Consider the following 21,028-nt stretch of genomic DNA (forward strand, 5'->3'; position numbering starts at 1 on the left):
GGAGATACAGAACACCAAATGGGCATCATAGTTAATTACCCCCAAGGGCTGCCTGTTACCGTGACCTACGCCAGTTGTCAGTGGGAGCAGAGAATCAAAAAGAGCTCACTGTTTAAAAGGAGTGTGATGTGAACACTGAACACATACAGCAACAGAAAACCCCAGAAGCCCCTGTGTCAAACCCATCCCTCCACCCAGCTTCTCCAAGAGCTGACCAGGTGCACAGTCCAAGAAGTTCCTCTCACTGAAGGTTGGAGTTTTCCCCTTTCTACCAAAGGCATCTTCTGTGAGAAGCACACCTCAGCCACAGAACCTTCCAAGCTCATTCAAACGTAGACCTGAAAACCTAGGACCAGAATGGCCTTAAATTCCCAGACACAGCCATGTAGGGCTAAACAGCTTTATCGTGCAGTAATTTGCTGCTTTCTATACAGAAACAGTCCAGAGCTGTGGCTTCGTGGACCGAGAGCCTTTGCTGGTGTTCTGACCCCATCCCCAGAGCTCACTCAGGCCCCACCCTCACTAGCTGTGAATGGACAGGAAGGAATCAACAGTCCCCTTTCCAGATCTCTTTCCCTCCCAGGATGGAAGACTCAGTTTGAGTCCTACTGTGGTCAGAGCTGCCCAAAGCTGTTCCACGATGCAAGGCTGTTGCGTGGGAAAACTGTTTCTTCCTTTTAGCAAGATGAGACCAGAAAACAAACACACAAAACTGGCAAAGAATCACAGAGAAGTTGCCCTCTTGACTTTCCTTTGGCTTCACTTTACAAAGGTGCTTAATTTCACAAGAGAAACACGCAGCCTGAGTTGGGAGAAGAAGGAAAAGGCAAATATTTCCAATGCCTGATGAATATGCACAAAGTATTGCAGGTTCAAGTGGGGAATCGTCGGCAAGGAGCGAATGAATGATAGGTAGAAATTCAGCCGACTTCTGGCCACTCTAACCCCAAATGAGACTTCCGTCTCCAGCAAACACACCCAAAGTGAGGCAAGATGAAACAGGTCTTCCCTTGGCATCAAGCCCGGATGGAGCGGCGGGGCCTCAAGGAAAGAACAAGCCATGCTTTCTGAGAACACTGCCATGCACCCCATGACATTAGTGCCAAACCAGGAAGGCCAGCACCACGAAGGAAAAGATGATGCACCCAAAGTGATTTGTTGGGAAATTGATCTCAGGAGAAAAGCTCACTGTCACCCAGTCAACCGCAATGGCCCGTGGTGGCAACTTGTGTCTAATTTGCATAAGAACATGATTAAGGATGGCACCTCCCATCCAGTGAAATGCTAACGTCGGTTGAAGCTCACAGGCATCCATCACAGTCACTGGTTATGAATGACTTGCCAGATGTTCTAGGCTGGCTTCAGCCCGATGGTCGGCACTGGAGCCTGTAGGGGTGAATGGTACATGAACAAGGTGCTGGGGGGACAGTCCTCACCCTCTGTCCATCTCCCTGCAAGGCCAGCGGCCCCGGGCAGGCATCCCAACACGATCCATCTCCCAGTTGCCTGTATGCTTCTCAGCCTTCAGCAGATGGGGAGGCATGACCTTCTGGATTTTTACCATCCAATGCAACTTTTCTTTTTAGGTGAAATCCATATAACATGAAAACTAATTTTTTTTTTTTTTTTTTTTGGCCACATCCGCAGCATCTTAGTTCCCCTACCAGGGACTGAACCCGTGCCCCCTTGCAGTGAGAGCGCTGAGTCCTAACCACTGGACCTCCAGGGAATTCTGAAAACTAATCTTTTTGAAGTACATTTCAATAGCATTTAGTGCACTGATAAAGGTGTGCAGCCAGCATCTCTATCAAGTTCCTAAACAGTCTCATCACCCCAAAAGGAAACCCCATGCCCATTAAGTGGACATCCCCTATTCCAACACAACCTTTAAAAGAACATCTTCCCTAATCACAAAAAAATATCTCCCCACACTCCTGCCCTGACCTCAGACCAGTTTCTAGGCACAAAAAAACGTGGCGTCCTCTGGCAGGGATTTAGGTTTTATTCATCTTCGTATCCCAGGGCCTAGCACAGTGGGTGGCATGTGGCTCCCAGTTGAAGTTATGGGGTCAAAATGGTAGAGACAGGGCGCTAAGCCTGCACTTAAGGCGTCAGGGATGCATATGTCAGCTCATCTGTTTTGAGGCAAGCCCTGAAGCTGCACTTCACCCTAGACTCCGTGTGAAGTTCACCCAAGGCCTAAGCTGGCTGGGAAGCCAATGAGAGCCTCCAATGGGAGCCAGGAGGAGAGAATCCTCCTTCCTTTATGGAGTCCAGACCCCAAGGGCATCCCAAATGGCATGTCCACAGATGAGCTCCATGACACCGTTCCCTCTCCCCTTGGAAACCCAGCCATGGGTGGTCCATGGGATGCTGTGATGTGATAATATCACATCAGGAAACAGCAAGCATTTTTCAGGGATGGGCATTTGATTGTGGCATATTTTCCCCTAAGAATTCAGTCCATCTCCAATAGCAGCAGCAGCTGCTGCTCTAGGAATGGGGGCTTTGCCCTCATTCCCCACCAACAAGGCTACTGTGGCTCTTTCAGAGCAGATGTCCTTTTCTCTTTTGCCTCCAGCTGTGGGTTTCCACCAAATGAGTCACTTCAAGGACTTTAAGTCACTTGAGGCTTTAAGCACCCCTTCTGCCTGGCTGCCCCACACTGTACCTCTGGGGAGGGTCCGGGACTTGCACTGACCCTTTGGGATGGGGTCTGGTCTGGAGACTGCACTAGCCCTGGCACCAGCCTCCACCAGAGGCGAGAGCTTTGGGGAGAAGGGCTGGAGGGGATAAATACACAAAAATGCCCAAAGCCTGGGTGCTGAGGTCTGGGGTCTCCCTGGCGCCATGAAGGGTAGCCCCACACTTAAACATAGAAGGATTGCATTTTCAAGCCCACAGGAAAAAATGCACTGGGTGAAAGCAGAAAAAGCCGCACAAAGAGTCTGTAGGTGATTCCCAGCCCTGGGCTGTACCTGTTTCTGGTTAAGTGATTCTATTTTAGAAGCTCGACTTCCATCTACCCTCTGAGTCTAGCAACAGAGTCTAAGGTAACCTCCCATGTGTGTCAGAGAATCTTCCTCTGTTTGGATAATATGTCAGTCTCGTCTTTGCTGTCACCGGGTGACTGAGTCTCTCTTTCCCAAGTCGAAGGGAGGGAGGAGGATCGTGGGTGGATGGGCCCCAAGAACAGTGGGTACGCTGAGAGTCAGAGCAGCCTGCAGCACCAACCGTGTCAGCCAGACAGAGAGCGAGGGGGGCCAGCCCTGAGCAAATAGCAAAGAAGGCCAAGTGTGGACCCGACAGCCTCCAATTCCCACTGCACCCCAGGAACCAGCAAATCTGTATTTCAGATACATGTTCTGTGGAACCTAGATGTGGAATTCTGGGAGAAACACATTTAAGCAATTACAAATAATTGTAATATTATATATCTATAAAGCAGGATGATTCGGAGCAAGCCTAGCTTGTTCTAGAATGCTCCAAGAGCGAGACAGGGTCGGCAGCATTTCCTAAACCTACTCTCCCTTCACTTTCCTTCCCCTTTGAAACAGGATCTCTTTACCCTCACTCTGGGATGCAGAACTTGTTCCAGCCGGGTGAAGAAGTCGGTTCATACTGGCTCATGAGAGGCAACTGTTACATATACAGGAATTTGGAGAGCTGGTCAACAGTTGATAGGTTGGAGTCAGCCGTCGTGGGAGTTTTCGCAGCACAGGAATAGGCAAAGTCTCTGATCAAGGCTTTACTTCCCCCCTCCCAGCCACCCCCCGTGGAGATGCTTTAGCGGCAAAACAGTGGTCTTAGCCCGATTTACAGAGTCTCCTGGACTTGGAGGGGGCGTCAGGGAGTCTGAGGATTCCCCATGTCTTGACGTCTCCTCCGTGGAATCCTTGGACTGGCTCCCCTTTGTGGGGCCTTTCGAGGCCTCAGCAGTTTCCCTTCTGCACAGACTGGAAGGGAGGAGGTGCATTCCACTCCACCCCTCCCACTGCGAACACCTTGACCCAGCCCCCCAGTCTCAGCCCCCCAACACTGTTTATGACATGTCCCCCGACAGTGACTTAATTATGAAAAGAAAAATGATATTCCTGGAGCCTGGCCAAATGGAGAACGAGAAACCGTCATCCAGCCTAGAGATTCAGGTTCTGCTTGCCAGGCCCTCAGAGCCTTGGGGGCAGCACACGGCGACTCAAACAAATGAGAAAAACATTGAAAACCCAAAAGACTGCGGAAAGCGAAGGCAGTGAGATTTGATGCCTACTCAGTCACCTGGTGGGCTGCGTCCGTCAAGTGCCGTTTGAAGAGAACCCAGAATGCTGGTACAGGTTCACAGAAAACTGGGCTGCCCAGGAAGCTGGGGCAGAGGTGAGGGGATGGCCACACCTACCTGTCTGATGCAGGTGGAGGAGAGCCGTTCTCTTCTTTGAAACCTGGGGGAAGGCAAGCCTCAAGGAATGTAATCATATGTGTGAAAAATGGTGAGATGTGATTCTCACATCTACTGAAACCTCACGGAAGTCTTTTGAGAACGTATGGCTAAGATTGTATTTTATTTGCTTCCCAGGGAAAATAAGATGCAATGTAGTTCATTGGATAGAGACCATTCAAAAATACATCAAGCTTCTTTTTTTTTTTTAATTGAAGTATAGTTGATTTACAATGTTGTGTTAGTTTTTGGTATACAGCAAAGTGATTCAGTTATACATATATATATCTATTCTTTTTCGTATTCTTTTCCATTATGGTTTATTACAGGATATTGAATATAGTTCCCTGTGCTATACAGTTGATCCTTGTTGTTTATCTATTTTAAATACAGTGGTGTGTATCTGTTAATCCCAAACTCTTAATTTATCCCCCACCTTCCCCTTTGGCAACCATAAATTTGTTGTCCATGTCTGGGAGTCTGTTTCTGTTTTGTAAATAAATTCATTTGTGTCATATTTTAGATTCCACATATAAGTGATGTCATATGATATTTGTCTTTCTCTGTCTGGCTCACTTAGTATGATAATCTCTAGGTCCATCTATGTTGCTGCAAATGGCATTATTTCATTCTTTTCAAGCTTCCTTTTAAAAGGAATTTCTTATTTCAGCCTGAAAAAAACAATTGTAGATGGGAAATATTTTTCAGGATGAAAGCTGATGGGGTAAGTTGTCTACCAGCAAAAAGGCACCTTTTGGGCTTCCCTGTTGGTGCAGTGGTTGAGAGTCCGCCTGCCGATGCAGGGGACATGGGTTCGTGCCCCGGTCCAGGAAGATCCCACATGCCGCAGAGCGACTGGGCCCATGAGCCATGGCCGCTGAGCCTGCGCGTCCAGAGCCTGTGCTCTGCAACGGGAGAGGCCACAGCAGTGAGAGGCCTACATACTGCAAAAAAAAAGAAAAAAAAGGCACCTTTTTTGGAAAAAAAGGCGCCGAGAGGTGGGGAAGTAAGGTCAGTGGCCCAAGATAAGGGACCAAGTGGTTGTCTGGGGACTTGAGTCTCCAGACCCCAAATCCAGTGCATTTGCCCTCTGCAAAGCCCTGGCTGAGGACATATGCATTCCTGAGTGCTAAGGCAATGATTGCATGGAACAGGCTTCTTTTCAAAAGACTCTCAAATGCCAACAGCAGATTTTGCCAGAACAACACAGATTTAATGAAGTGCAAAATGTAGGCCTTTTGCATTCCAACCGGAATTTCACCAGGAATTTAAGCCACATCTCCAGTAAAAGCAATGCAGTTTCATTGATGCAGGAATTAGTGTAATCACTGAAATACTTTCGGAGGATACAAGCTTTCATAGGAAAAGAGGCCGTAGGCTTTAATCTGCTCGAAATGCTATCGCTTAAACTTTAAGTGCAAAATTAAATGACAGGATGCTTATAGATCATGCAGTAAAGGTGAAGTTGAGGGGGGAAAGGATTCAGGGAAATAACCATTTTCTTGTAAAATTAAACATACCTTGTTAGAGCAGAGAAAATACCCTGAATCCTGCTCTCCATCCCCCCACAATTTTTTTGCTGGTAGCAGGTGGAGTCTCCCAACAGGTGTTTCATGATGGGGACCAGTTATCCTGAGCCCTCAATTACCTGGTCACTGCTCAGAGTGACCTGCCAGGACCCTTCACCTGAAACTCAATTATTGTCGCTCCCAGGAAAGGGACAGCAGAGGAAACAAAATTCAGTTTTCCACTTGCTAGAATTCTTAACAGCAAGGGGTCTGTGGGAAGCAGTGAGCTGAAACAATTGTCCAAAGTTGGAACTCTGGCTAACGTGAGGGCTGAAGTCCTCCCTCCACTGTGAAAACCCGCGATGTGGTGTGGCCTGACTAGGCTCTGCCAGTCTTGCCCCAAAAAACTGACAGAAACGTCATGCCCATCAGTCAGGGAGGGACTGGATATTCTGAAACAGCTTCCCCTGTCCTTACCCTAGAGCTTACCAAACCCTTCATAGAAAATTTGGCACCTCCCAGTTCTAGAATCTTCAGGAGGTCGTCTTGGAGCTCAGCTCTACTGCAGAGCTAAGAAACTACTTTCTCACCTCTCCCGGCCCCTCCTTGTCCCTCCTCAAGACTGGAAAGTCACATCTATTCTGTTGGCTCTCCAGGATGGAGGACCGCAGTCCAGGGACAGGAAGAAGAAAGGACTGGAGCGGCTGTCCCCGTTCTGAGCTGGACACAGCCTGTCATCCTTCCTGTGCCAGGCACGCTGGCTTCAGCAGACAGGAAGGGGTGGCCCTCTCTCTGCGGGCGATGCTCGAATTCCACCCCTTCCCAACCCCGGGGTATCTTATTCACTCCCATGCCAGCGCTTCCCTCCAGAATTCCCCATCGCTCCGTTTCCACCAGCTCCTCCCCCACCTCATTTGGAAATCCAGGTCTCATGCTTATTATTCCCGGCCACCCTGCCCTCTCCCTCCACCTACAGACAAAATGTCTCCGGCCTCTTCAGCCCATCATCACCCTCTTCCCCTGCAGCCTGACTTGCATTCTGACCGATCTATTCAGAGTCGCCAGTGGTCTCCTGGCTGCCAAACCCAATGACCTCTCCTCTGCTAAATGTGGGGTCTTGGCTTCCCTGACCTGGACCCTCCCCTCAGCAGAGCCTTCTCTCCTCTGCTAACTCCCCCTCTCACTCCCTCCTCAGACCCCTCTCTGTCGATACCCCCTGGGTACCTGTGGTCTCGATTCCTTGGTGGTCACTCTATGCTCTCATGTTCTGGGACAGCTTGCCCATCGCCCTCAACACCACTGGGCTGGGACTTGCACATCTCTGTGCTGTTTGATTAATGAAAAGAGCCCTAGACGCGCAGCCAACACCCTGGACCAAACACAGTTCTAGCCGCGTAACCTCGGGTGAAGACTTCAGCCTTTCTTTCTTTTTTTTTTTTTTTTTTTTTACTGATTCTTCCTTTTGTTTCAGCACAGACTGTGACTGATCCTGTCTTTATTTACAATTTCGGTATTTTGCTCATCATGTATATTTTTGTGTTCATTTTGATTTTTTTTATTATTATTAGTTTCTGCTTTATAACAAAGTGAATCAGTCATACATATACATCTGTTCCCCCATGCCTTCCCTCTTGCGTCTCCCTCCCTCCCACCCTCCCTATCCCACCCCTCCAGGCGGTCACAAAGAACCGAGCTGATCTCCCTGTGCTATGCGGCTGCTTCCCACTATCTATCTACCTTACGTTTGGTAGTGTATATATGTCCATGCCTCTCTTTCGCTTTGTCACAGCTTACCCTTCCCCCTCCCCATATCCTCAAGTCCATTCTCTAGTAGGTCTGTGTCTTTATTCCTGTTTTACCCCTAGGATCTTCATGACATTTTTTTTTCTTAAATTCCATACATATGTGTTAGCATACGGTATTTGTCTTTCTCTTTCTGACTGACTTCACTCTGTATGACAGACTCTAGGTCTATCCACCTCATTACAAGTAGCTCAGTTTCGTTTCTTTTTATGGCTGAGTAATATTCCATTGTATATATGTGCCACATCTTCTTTATCCATTCATCCGATGATGGACACTTAGGTTGTTTCCATCTCCGGTTCAGCCTTTCTTGAACCACTGATTCAAGTCTGCCACACTGATTCCTGAAAGATGAGAATGAGCTGAAACAGCAGGTGAAGCCACAGAGCTCAACACTGACCCATAGGAAGGATTCGATAAATATTCACCCCACCTTCCAACGGCCAGTCCCCCTTCCCAATTTAAAATTTTATAAAAGACACCAGAATTTTCCCACTTACCACACTGTTTTTGGACACACAAAGTCCTAGAAGGTCTTTTTCTTTGCACCCCTTTCCCTTCTCCTCCACCTTCCCCACCCTAGAGTGACCCTTACCCCCGACACACCCCCGCAAATCCATCACTGCTTGATTTCGGTCTCTTCCACTCTACCGGGTAATTCACTCCAAGGGCACCCAAGTGAGGCAAGGTCCTTCTCACTGCCGCACTTTCCCTCGCGTTGCTCATACACGCATGCACATATGCACACACATCCTCACATCTCTCCACAGTAGCCGAAGGGAAAGAATATGAGCTTCAGAATCAGGCCAACCTGATGGAGAGTCCTATTTCAGCCCAATTTTAGATGCATAAGCTTCAGCAGGTCACTCAACCCGACAGATCTTCATTGCCTCCCCTGCAAGGTGGGTCAACATTTCCTGGTGGCTATGGTGCCCCACCCAGTACTTGGCACGTAGTATATGCTCATTAAAGGTTGGCTTTCATTTCCCACCTCCGTCAAGATGCCTTTGCTAATTAGCCCAGCCACTGCCTACCCCTGTCTCTGACATGCTGGCAAATTCTTAATCTCTCATCCACCGTGTAGAGTGCAACTCACATTGATATGGGACAGTGTGCACGTCTCGCATCACCAAGCAGGTTCTTCGCTTCCAGATGGGTCTACCCATCTGTGTCTTGGATTGCATCCGAATTTCTCACAGTTTCCAGGACAGTGTTGAGCTTATAAAATTTGTGATTATTACAGCTACAAATTGGGTATCTTCTTCAACCCAGACACTATCATAATTTGTAACCATTTGTTCAATGTCTGCTACGGACCAGGTGATTTACTTCTTTTTCACAGTAACCCAGCAAAGTAGGTCTTATTATTCTCATTTTATAACTGAGGAAATGGACACTCAGAGACTGAAGTGCCCTGAGCAAATGCACACGGATTGGAGATGGGAAAGCAGTGTCCCAGACAGGCCTGCCTGCTGCCAAAGCCCAGTGCCTTGTCCCAGGCCACACTGCCCAATGCAATTATGTCATTTCATTCTCCCATCAACCCAGCAAGGCAGCATTTCACCCGTTTAACAATAAAGAACCTGTAGCTCGAAGTCCCCCAGCTGGTGAGCAGCCCAACAGAGGTGCCTCAAGTCTGGCTGAGGCTAAGCCATGCACGGGACTAATCAGGAGAGAATCAGTGGAGGAATTCTCACTCCAGAAGGAAACCTCCAAGTCCAAGGTCTCTGACGAAGGGGAAACCCTGAGGCAGCCCTGTCTTCAGAGAACAGGGAAGGTGGGAAAACTTAGCCTGGAATCCATGGACTCAGAGCTCACTCTGCCTCTGCCTCCTGGCAAGTCAGTTGGCTTCCAGGGGCCTCACTTTCTTCCTGTGTAATAAAAAGAGAATGAAATTTTGCCATTTGCAGCAACATGGATGGACTTGGGGGACATTATATTAAGTGAAATAAGTCAGACAGAGAACTACAAATGCTGTATGGTATCACTTATATGTGGAAACTAAAAAATACAACAAACTGGCGAATATAACAGAAAAGAAGCAGATTCACAGACATAGAGAACAAACTAGTGGTTACCAGTGGGGAGAGGAGAGGCGGGGAGGGGCAACATAGGGGTAGAGGATTAACAGGTACAAACCATTAGGTATAAGTTACAGGGATATATTGTCCAACACAAGGAATATAGCCAATATTGTATCATAACTGGAGTATAACCTTTAAAAAATGTGAATCACTATATTGCACCTCTGTGACTTATAGACTATTATACGTCAACTATACTTCAATAAAAAAAATTTTAATTTAAATTTAAAAAGGAGGAGGACAAATAAATGATGCCCACAGCTCCAGAACTGCTAGCTAGGCACGCAAAGCACTGACTGGATCTCAGTCATCTTGCTCCCCTCCTCTGGGCACCCTTGTGCAGTACACACCCTACACAACTGTATGCAGTGGTCCTGAGAGGTTCTAACTGGTTCTCACTATCCAAGGTTCAGATTCTTGAAATCCAATGAGAAGAGAAATCATGGTATTGAATGTTGGTCTCCTTTGATCTGTCCAAAGTGACCTGTCACTTCCCTCCTTTGAGCACTGAACTTGCACATTGTACAAAGTCATATCCACGTGCAGAGCAGCCAGGGTTAGTCCTCTGACCTGGCAGTGGGTACTAGACATTCTAAATTTAGGTTCATGTTGTGGAGCCCCCAAGCTAAGATTTTTAATAGGAACATTTGCCCTTTAGTTTCTGTCACATATTCCCAGTGGAACGTAGTAGCTGTTCTGCCACACGCACAAACCTATGACTGTAAACATTCCAGTCTGTCAGAATTTCTGATTATTATAATGGTCTCCCATAGTTACAACAGCTCAAGGTACAGGACAAATAAAAACGACTTCACCTCCCTACGACACATCAGACATCAGTGACAGGCATCACCACCAACCTCCAAGGAAGGAGACTCTTCAGATAAGGACTTATGCAAAATGACAAGTATCAGGGCAAGGAGCCAAAAGCAAACTACTGACTTTGAGCTTTAAGCACCACTTGTAACTACAGCTCTGAATTTTCTCTCAAATGTGTTCCAGTCGTCAATGGGAGCATCAATGGAAAAATGCTGGAATGAATATAACAGGAAAACCCCACCCTGTCCTCTGTCTGGAGCATCATCACCTGCAATTCATTATTGCTGTTTGTAAACCTTTTCCTGAAGTAAGACAAGAAAGCATTTTAGAAGCTAATCTTTCCCTCTCGTTTAGAAAATAGATATGCTTTTCTTTTTGTTAACACAATTTACTTTTTTATTGTGGTAAAATGCACGTAACATAGAATTTACCATTCCAACCATTCTATAGAATCTACAGTTCTGTGGCATTAAGTACATTCGTATTGTTGTGCCACCAACACCATCATCCATCTACAGAGCTCATGATCTTCCCAAACTGAAACTCCATGCCTATTAAACCCTAACTCCCCATTCCCCCCTCCCCCAGCCCCTGGTAACCACCATTCTAATTTCTGTCTCTAAGGATTTGACTACTCAAGGGACCTCATATAACTGAAATCATACAATATTTGTCCTTTTGTGACTTTATTTCACTTAGCATAATGTCCACAATGTTCATCCATGTTGTAGCCTTTTTAAGGCTGAATAATGTTTCATTGTATGTATAGACCACATTTTGCTTATCTATTCATCTGTTGATGGACACTTAGATGTCTTCCACCTTTTGGCTATTGTGACTAATGCTGCTGTGAACAGGAGTGTACAGGTATCTGTTTACATGTGCTTTTCTTGACCAGTAAGGATGGGGAAAGCTTTGGCTGATCTGTGATTATGCAGAGTTCAGTTATTTGCATTGTGAGATGCAGATTCAATTCAATGAGTCTACTGACGTACAGATTTCTTGCAATTCACAATGGAAAATGAGCCCATATGAAGCTCCTCCATGACACAGAGCCTGAGACAGATGTCGCCAATATTCCCTTCCCATCTTTCTCCTTTCCTCCTCATACCACACTTACCTCTCGGGAGGAAGCTTCATCCCTTTTTCTGTATGCGCCCATCCACCCTTGCTCTTGACAGCACTATGTGTTGACTTCCATTCCACCAGACCCCTCACTCCCACACTCCCCCCTTCCTTGTTGGGTCAGCCTCTCCGCTTCAGCTTCTTCTCAGGATGCAAATGTGCTAAAAACTCCCTGGGTTCAAAGTCACCAACTGTATTAGTTTCCTTGGCTGTCACAACAAGTTGCCACAAAGTGGGGGGCTTAAAACAATAGAAGTGTGTCCTCTCACAGTTCTGGAGGTCAGAGTCTGAAATTAAGGCGTCAGCAGGACCATTCTTCCTCCAAAAGTTCTAGGGAAGAATCCTGCCTTGCTTCTCAGCTTCCAGGGGTTCCAGGGGTTCATTGCCTTGTGACCACATCACTCCACTCCCTGCCTTTGCCATCACATGGCCTTCTCTGTGTCTCTGTCTGTCCTTTTCTGTGTCACATGAGGATGTTTTAACTGGATTGGGGGCACACCCTACTCCGGTATGATCTCATCTTGATCCTTAACTACATCTGCAAAGACTCTACTGCCAAATAAGGTCACATTATGAGGTTCCGGTGGACATAAGTTAGGGGGGTGGGACAAGGTTCAACCCACTACACTAGTAAATCCCAGTTGCCAAGCCCAATGGACATGGCTCAGTAGTTGTCTGCAGAATTTGTTTTGTTTATTTAGAACAGAAATAGCTTTATATTTCCTACTGATTTTTTAGATGATAGAACTATTAATGGAAAGTTTAAACATAAAAAAATTGAAAGAAAGCAAAAACACCCACAAACTTACAACTCAGAGATTGATCTCAATTAACATTTTGGAGGACATTCTTCTACACACACACACTAATGCAAAAAGGCAATATATGCAAAGTAAACTATATGTTTTATTCTGTTTTTTCACTTAACGCTATGGCATGGACAACCTGCCAGGTTGATAAACACATACTCATTCATTCAATAAATAGGTGCTGGGGCTTGCTATGTGTCAGGCACTTTTTCCAGAGCCTGAGATCCATCAGTAGATAAAACACAGAGAGATCTCTGCCCAGGAACTTCCTTTCTGACAGTGCTAACAGACAATAAGAAATTAACTCAATAAATAAACTCTTTCATGCTGGAAGGTGAAAAGTGCTACAGAAAAAGTAAACAGTAGCATAAGGTAGAGAGATGTGAGGATCTGAAGGAAGTGATTGAGATTTTTAAGAGGAGGTAAATGTCCTCATTAAGAGGTGATTTTTACACAAAGAGTTGAAGACCCCAAAACATTGGGAAATCATATTTAATAACTGCACAGTATTCCATTGATTATAGCTGCAACAATATGTTTAACTAGTGCTCTGTGGATAGACATTTAAGTTATTTCTAATTTTTAACTATTATAAATGAGGCTGCAATATCCCCTGCCTACCATAGATAAAGGTTTGTAAAATTATTTTCTTAGAATAAATGTCTAGATCCAGAATTGCTAATACCAGGCATCTAATCATTTCTAAATTGTGAGAGTTACTGTCACTCTCTCCTCCAGGAAGACTTTGCCAGTTTACACATCTGATAACACATGCAAGTTCACAATTCCACTGCCCCCAACACATACACTCCACATACTGTATTTATGGTTTATTTTTAATGTTACTAACTTTAGAGTAAAAAAATGTTATTATATTTGCGCTGCTTTTACTTTGCCATGGTGGAACATATGCTTTTCAGCTCCGAGTATTTCTTCTTTTATAAACTCCATATTCATTTCCTTTGATCATTTTTTTCTACGGGGGTATTTATTGCTTTTGTAAATCAGAAATATATATGTGACGTGTGAAAATATTTTTTTGTGGTTTGTCTTCTTGCTTTTTTTTTTTTACAAACCTTTATAATTTTCATATTGACAAAAATACCAGCATTCCAAGATAGTTTCTGGATTCCTCTCATGGTTAGAAAGGCTTTCTCAACTCGGAGAACTATAAAAACACTCAAATCTTCCACTCCTTCTGTAGTTTTTATTTTTTTGCACTTAGATCTTTGATCCACTTGGAATTTATTCTGATATAAGGAAGAGGGAAGGGATGCATCATTTTTCTTCCAGTTGTCCCTACAGCGTGTGCCAAATGCCCCCTTTGCCCCCCTAAGACTCCAGTTCCGGCTGCCACCTGGCTACCTGCCTGCCCTCCCTTTTCTCCTCACATCTCTCATTCCTTCCTCAGCACTCGCTCTGGGTTCTCTACGTCCGGCTTCATATTGTAATTGTTTTCCAGAATCCTGTCTTCTATATCCTCTACTCACTCCACAGCCTCCAAAAGAACTCTCACCCATGCCCATAGTTACACTTCCACGCATATGTGTTAACAACCTCCAAATCTAGAGCTCGGTCCAGGTCACTGATAAGCTTCAGCCCGTCGGAGAGAGCAGACACTTGAAATGAAACCTGCCCAAACCACATCGTCCTCTGCCTTCTGGTCTCAACCATCCTGCCATCCCCCATTCTCCTGCCCACTCCCCTCCACAGTCTCTAATCTCCAAATTATTTTAGTTTTGCTTCTTATTCAGCCCCCAATCCATTGCCGCCTCTTCACCCTCATGGCTGCTCCCTTGATCCAGCAGCCAGCCATTTCTTCTTACCAGCATGCCTCTAACCCAGAGGTCAGCAAGTGACAGCCCAGGGAGCCAGATCCAGCCTGCAGCTTCCTTCTGTGCTGCCCATGAGCTAAGAATAATTTTACATTTTTAAAGCATTGGAAAAAGTCTTTCAAAAAAAACAAAGAGTATGCAACAGAGACATGTGTTGCGTGCAAAGTCTAAACTGTTTACTATCGGCCCTTTGCAGAAAAAGTTTGCAGAACCTTGCCTCTAATCTACACTCCACTGGGAGCCTCCAGTGGTCTCAGACCTGCAGGCATTCTGTATACGCCCACCACTCCTCTGCCCACAAGCACCCCATGGGGGTTACTTATGATTTTCTTAGAGTCATGTGAAACAAATGTCTCAGTTTCTAAGTTACCAGATATATGGGATGGAACACCTTCAGATCAAGTACTTGATAATTATTTAGATCCTATGTGCTAAATTCCATTGATCACACGCCAGGAGAGTCTCAAGGTTTTGTTAGAAAATATCTTTTTTTCTTTATGATGGTAAAAGGAATATAAACTCATTCTGGAAAATTTGGAAAAATCAGAATGTTTAAGAGGAAAATGAAAAGCACCCATGGCCCCCCTCTCAGAAGTTCCCTATTAACACCTGTGTGTATTTCCTTCCAATCTTTGATTTTTCCTGTGCGTTTGAGATCCATCTCGTTTTTCCATTGGGTTTTTCCCCCATGATCCTAAACATTCTTGAAGTGCTCTTTGGACATTTTCTTAGACACCGTAAGTTTCCCCCATAGAATTCGTATATAATTTGCAATGTAGAATTTCCCATCAGGAGAGCATGTATTTACGGCAGCCTTCTCTCCACAAGCAGTGCCCCCAAAATTCGAGGTGCTTCCGGTAATTCTGGAATCAAGTCCTTTCCAGTTTGTAACCCAGTCACATGTTATTTCTTTGAGGTTAAAGTTCAACACCAGGCTATTTTGCACCTTACCTAGTTTTGTGTAAATTAGTCATCTTTCTAATAGAAAGAAAAAGAACATGGGGGTGGAGGGGGGCGGGAGAGTGGCTTTTTCACACAGAGTCACATTTACTCTAAACCAAAATAACTCAGGTTAAGTAAATCATCAAGATCCTTGGCGCCATTCCTCCCGTCCTTTTGCACGCTGTACAGCACTTCACAGTTAGCAGAGAGTTCCTCTACATTATCTCTGGTCAAGCCACGTGCACGATGCTGAAGGACCAGTGTGGCGGGTCTCACCGCAACTCTGAGGCGCATGCGCATGGCTGGGGGCCCGGGGCAAGATCCTGAGAGGCGGTGGGGGTCGAGGAGTGGGGGGTGAAGTCGTTTGTGTCCCGGGCTGTGCAGGAATGCAGGGAGGTTTGTCTGCTTTCCCACCCGCAGCTGCAGCTCCCCACGCTGAGCAGCTCAAATGCTCTTGCAAATGCAATTCACACCACCCGGCCAAATTCACACCTGGGATTCCAAGAATGGTGGGAATGTAAATTGATACAGCCACTATGGAGAACAGTATGGAGGTTCCTTAAAAAACTACAAATAGAACTACCATACAACCCAGCAATCCCACTACTGGGCATATGCCCTGAGAAAACCATAATTCAAAAAGAGTCATGTACCAAAATGTTCATTGCAGCTCTATTTACAATAGTCAGGGGATGGAAGCAACCTAAGCGTCCATCATTGGGTGAATGGATAAAGAAGATGTGGCACATATATACAATGGAATATTACTCAGCCATAAAAAGAAATGAAATTGAGTTATTAGTAGTGAGGTGGATGGACCTAGAGTCTGTCATACAGAGTGAAATAAGTCAGAAAGAGAAAAACAAATACCGTATGCTAACACATATATATGGAATTTAAGGGGGGAAAAAAAGGTCATGAAGAACCTAGGGGTAAGACAGGAATAAAGACACAGACCTACTAGAGAATGGACTTGAGGATATGGGGAGGGGGAAGGGTAAGCTGTGACAAAGTGAGAGAGTGGCATGGACATATATACACTACCAAATGTAAAATCGATGGATAGTGGGAAGCAGCCGCCGAGCACAGGGAGATCAGCTCCGTGTTTTGTGACCACCTAGAGGGGTGGGATAGGGAGGGTGGGAGAGAGGGAGACGCAAGAGGGAAGAGATAGGGGAACATATATATATGTATAACATTCACTTTGTTATAAAGCAGAAACTAACCCACCATTGTAAAGTAATTATACGCCAATTACGATGTTAAAAAAAAAAAGGGAAAAGGAAAACAGAAAGAAAGAAACGTTAAGAGCTAGAGAATCAACCTTCCCTCTGTATATCCCCTGAGCGTGCATTTGCATTCCTGCCCGGGTGCTGAAGCACGCTCACAGCTCAGACCTGGAACGGCCCTCCCCCCAGTCCAGGGCTCCCTGACACCGCTCTGGGCAAGACCTGGAGGCTGTGCTGCCTTCCTCTGCTCACTCCGCACCCCACCTCTTCTCGCCCGCCTCACCTCTTCTGCCCCTGAGACTCCCACTTCAGTCGCCTCTACTCTCCAGGTACTCTCACATTTCATTGGCCGTTTTGGTTTCTCAACTCTGCCTGTTCCCCAGCAGCCACTGTAAAGGGGGAGACCCAGCTCACCTCCCCATCTTCCCTTGGATGCATCTCACGTGCACCCACTGCCTCACCTGCAGTGGTGCCTCTGAGGCTGTTACCAAGTCCAAGCTCGTACTGCTTGCCACACGACAGGCCGATAAATCAAGAGATGAGCTGTTGGGGCGAGGAATAACGATTTTATTCAGAAAGCCAGCAGACCGAGAAGATGACGGACTAGTGTCCCAAAGAACATCCTACCCAAGTTAGAATTCAGGCTTCTTTTGTACTAAAAAGGGAGGAGGTGTAGTTGGTTGTTGCAGACTTCTTGGTGTTGGAATCCTTCGTTATTGCAGCCATTCACGGTAGGTCTGTGAATAGTCATGATGTTCCTATAAACCTCCAAGAAGACAGACTGTCATCCTCTGTTCTGCAACGTTTTATCTCATGAATGGAAAAGTGTTACACCTTTGAAGGTCAGAGCCTTGAGAACGGGCTATCCTGTATATTTCGGGCTCTAGGCAGCATTCTTAACTTGTAGCAAAAGCAACAGAATACAAAGGTTAAAGTAAAAGAAACAGATCCCATATGGAGTCAGATTTGTGCTTCCCGACTCCAAAGCCACCTTTCCACCATACTCCCTGGGATGTTCAGCTTTCTTTGTTTGCTTCCATTTTTGTTTGTTTTTAAAAGGCACTTAAGTAGCATAGGCATTGATATTTTTTCCCTCACACAAAACACAGACATTCAATTAACCATATGCTAGTTCATTACTGTCGACTAAACAAAAGTATATGCACACCTAAGAGTTGAGAGTTATGTTTTATTCAGCAGATACATTGAAGACTTCAAGCCTGGGAGGCAGCATCCTAAGTAACCCTCAGAGAACTGCTCTAAGGAGGTTGGGGGGAGCTAGGATATACAGGAGTTTTACAGCAAAGGGCGGGTAGAGGGAGCAAAAGATTACTGTTAAGAAAAGAAAACTAGGTATCTCAAACTAAGGAATGTAGTGCTTTCCTACACATAGGAAAATGCAAGAGTCTAGGCTCACTGAAATCATTCGTTTGATATGCACCTCAGCTATCCGGGGCCAATATCCCATGTTTTCACATCCAGAGTCTCCTCAAGGCTCATCATGGGGAGTGGCCACAGTCTGATGGCTGCTTGATGGTAGATATTCTTTGTTTCCTTCCTGAGTTCCCTCAGGGCTCACCAGCTGACCATTGGATGGCTGCAATTGCTGATGACTCTGGCATCCTCTGCTTACTGATATGGCTGGCAATGTTTTGTTTCTCAAAAGACAATGTTAGAAAAACAAAATTCAACTGAGTACATTTGAAGATCGAGTTGGCTTTATTCAACAATTCATGAATCAGGCAGCATCCCATCTAGCAAACAGACAGGAGGGGCCCTGTACAAAATGGATGGTTTTTAAAGGCCTAAAGGGGTTGGGATAGGAAGTCATAAAAAATGGAGGATTATTTCAATCAAGGTCACTTGCCTTGGGGGAAGGCAGGGGTCTGTGTGGTAGGCTACCTCATCTGTGGCCAGGAAATTCCAGACTGACTGGTAAAAGGTCACATTCCTGGGAGGCACTGAACCTGGATAGGTATTCAGTCCCCATTGACTGATGTAGAGCTTAGCACAAGTGACTCCATTTTTGGATGCCTGTTTCTTTTCAACAACACCAAACCCAAACACCCCATCTTCACTCTCTTCCTCTCTCCCTGCTCTTTCCCACACCAGCTCCCTGAGAACTCTTCTGTCTGCTTATCCATGTCAATACTGCTGCCCATAAAATTAGACAGAAGGCTCAATTTGATAACAGACACAAAATACATAGCTGCTCAAACACAATTTTTTTTCTTGTTTCTAGTTGGATGGCAGCTCTCTGCCACCAGCTGGGGAGCCAGGCCCCTCCACCTCATGACTCCATCATCCCTCGTAGAAGGGGCAAGGGCATAGGAGGGGACACACCCACTATTTAATGCCTTGGCCCAGAAGGGCACACCCACTCCTGATGGGCCGGGACTCGGCACGTGGCCGCCCCTCAATGCAAAGGAGGCTGGGAAATGTGGTCCAGTGCTGAGCTAGGAGAAGGGAAAAAATGGATTTGGAGGATCAACTGTCAGGCTCCCTGGACTGTCCAGAGCACTTATCTCTAATCCTCCATTAACCCTTCAGACAGGAAGGTTACAACTGAGCCAGAAAATGGAGAAGACAGCTTCACACCGGGGGCTGGGGTATGTGTAGGTTGCCTCCATGAAATGTTAAAGCATGGAAGATGGCAGAAAAGTGTTGGGAGTCAGCTATTCAGACAAAACCCCCTCTTCCACTTCCCACCCCCGGGGAAACAAGAACCCAGGGTGACTCTGCACAGGCAGCGAGCTCCTCATCTGGGCCAGAGCCAGACCACACTGCAGCTCTGCAGACAAGGCTGCTCCACGCTGGCCGATCCTGAGCCGAATTCAGCCCACGTGAAGTCACACTTAGAGACTCCCTCTCAGGGCGAACTTAGCAGCAAGAGCTCAGTCAAGAGGCCCCCTGGGCCACAAACATCCCACCTTGCCAGGGGTGCCTGCAGTGAGCAGGGACGTTGCCCATGACCTCCATCCAGATCCCCCAACCCCCTCCATCCTGTCCCAATCTCAGCTGCTTCCTTCGACTCCCGTCCTGGTATCTGCTTTGAAATAAAAGCAAGGCTTTATTTACAAATGAAGAGTTACTGAGGGTAGCGATCTACAGTCAAAGCTATCAAACCAAACATCAAGCTTGCAGACCAAATGCTGCCTCTTCCTTGTGCTGAAGTCTAAAACCGGATCTCTGGGATTGATAATTAAGGAAACTATCCAACCATGAGCAAGGTTAATCCGTAAGTTAAGTTGATACCACTCAAGTCCCATCCCCAGCTGTTTTCTTGTTCAGATAAATGTTTTTTCTCAACAGACTGTGTTTCTCCCTTAACCAAAGGGAGAAAATGCACGGCAAAGTCAAATGACACAGAATAAAAGCCTGAGGGAAGAAACTGCTTATAAAACTTTCAGAAAGCTTTGAAATTATTGGCTGAACAAGTAATTTCATACAGTGGTTTGTATGTATTTCACAGCAGCATCAGTTCCAAATGTCCCTTTGCACTTGGATTCCGGGAGAGTTTTCCTAATGCTTCGTCATCAAATGATTGTACTGATGCATTAATCATGAAGGCCATGAGAAAGAAAATAACCACAAGCCAAAACTGCAGATGTTAAGTGTTGAGGCAGAAACCAAATGAAATGTGTAAACACATAGAAAGAGAAAGAACATTTCCCCCACACTTTTCTTAACCTTGGCATTGCATCAACCATTAGGGTAAAATGCATGCATATTTACCAATAAAAACCAGAATTTTTTTAAAACTGAAATTTGGCTGACACCTTAAAGAGTTCACTCAAAATTCTTGCCCCTAAATATAAGGAGAGTGGCAAAGGAACAATTTATTACAAAAGAATGATTATTACATATCTGTTCCATGCAGGCACATATTATGCACGTGGTTTTGTTTAACTTTATAACAACCCTATGAATTGGCTATCAGGATTACCATTTTGTAAATGTGAAAACTGAGGATCAGTCGATGAATTTTAATAGTCTATTGGTCTACTCAGGCTGTCATAACAGAATATTACAGACTGGGGGGCTTAAACAACAGCAATTTATTTTCTCACAGTTCTGGGGGCTGGAAGTTTAAGATCAAGGTGCCAGCAAGGTTGGTTTCTGGTGACCTCGGTTGGTTTGGAAGACCTTTCTTCCTGGCTTACAGACAGCTGTATTCTCACTGTGTCCTCACGTGGCCTTTCCCCTGTGTGCACACCCCAGGTGTCTCACCCTCTTGGATTAGGGCTCCACCCTTATGACCTCATTTAACCTTAATTATGTCCTCAAAGCCCCATCTCCAAATACAGTCACACTGGAGGTTAGGGCTTCAACATATTTGGGGGTGGAGTAGAGGTGCAATTTGGTCCATAACTGGTAGCATGACCAGGAGCCCACAGTTGCTGAGTGGTAGAACCAATACTGTCTGAATCTAGACATTTCTT

At 45.7% G+C, this 21,028-nt stretch overlaps 1 protein-coding gene across 1 annotated transcript in view; it reads left to right on the forward strand.

The window, feature by feature from the left end:
* Window positions 1-21,028, forward strand: part of KCNJ6 (potassium inwardly rectifying channel subfamily J member 6) — a 129,018-nt gene that overhangs the window by 16,872 nt on the left and 91,118 nt on the right. The gene's annotated exons all lie outside the window — the stretch shown is intronic.

This window comes from Mesoplodon densirostris, chromosome 5 (genome assembly GCF_025265405.1).
Source record: "Mesoplodon densirostris isolate mMesDen1 chromosome 5, mMesDen1 primary haplotype, whole genome shotgun sequence".
Taxonomy (NCBI): domain Eukaryota; kingdom Metazoa; phylum Chordata; class Mammalia; order Artiodactyla; family Ziphiidae; genus Mesoplodon; species Mesoplodon densirostris.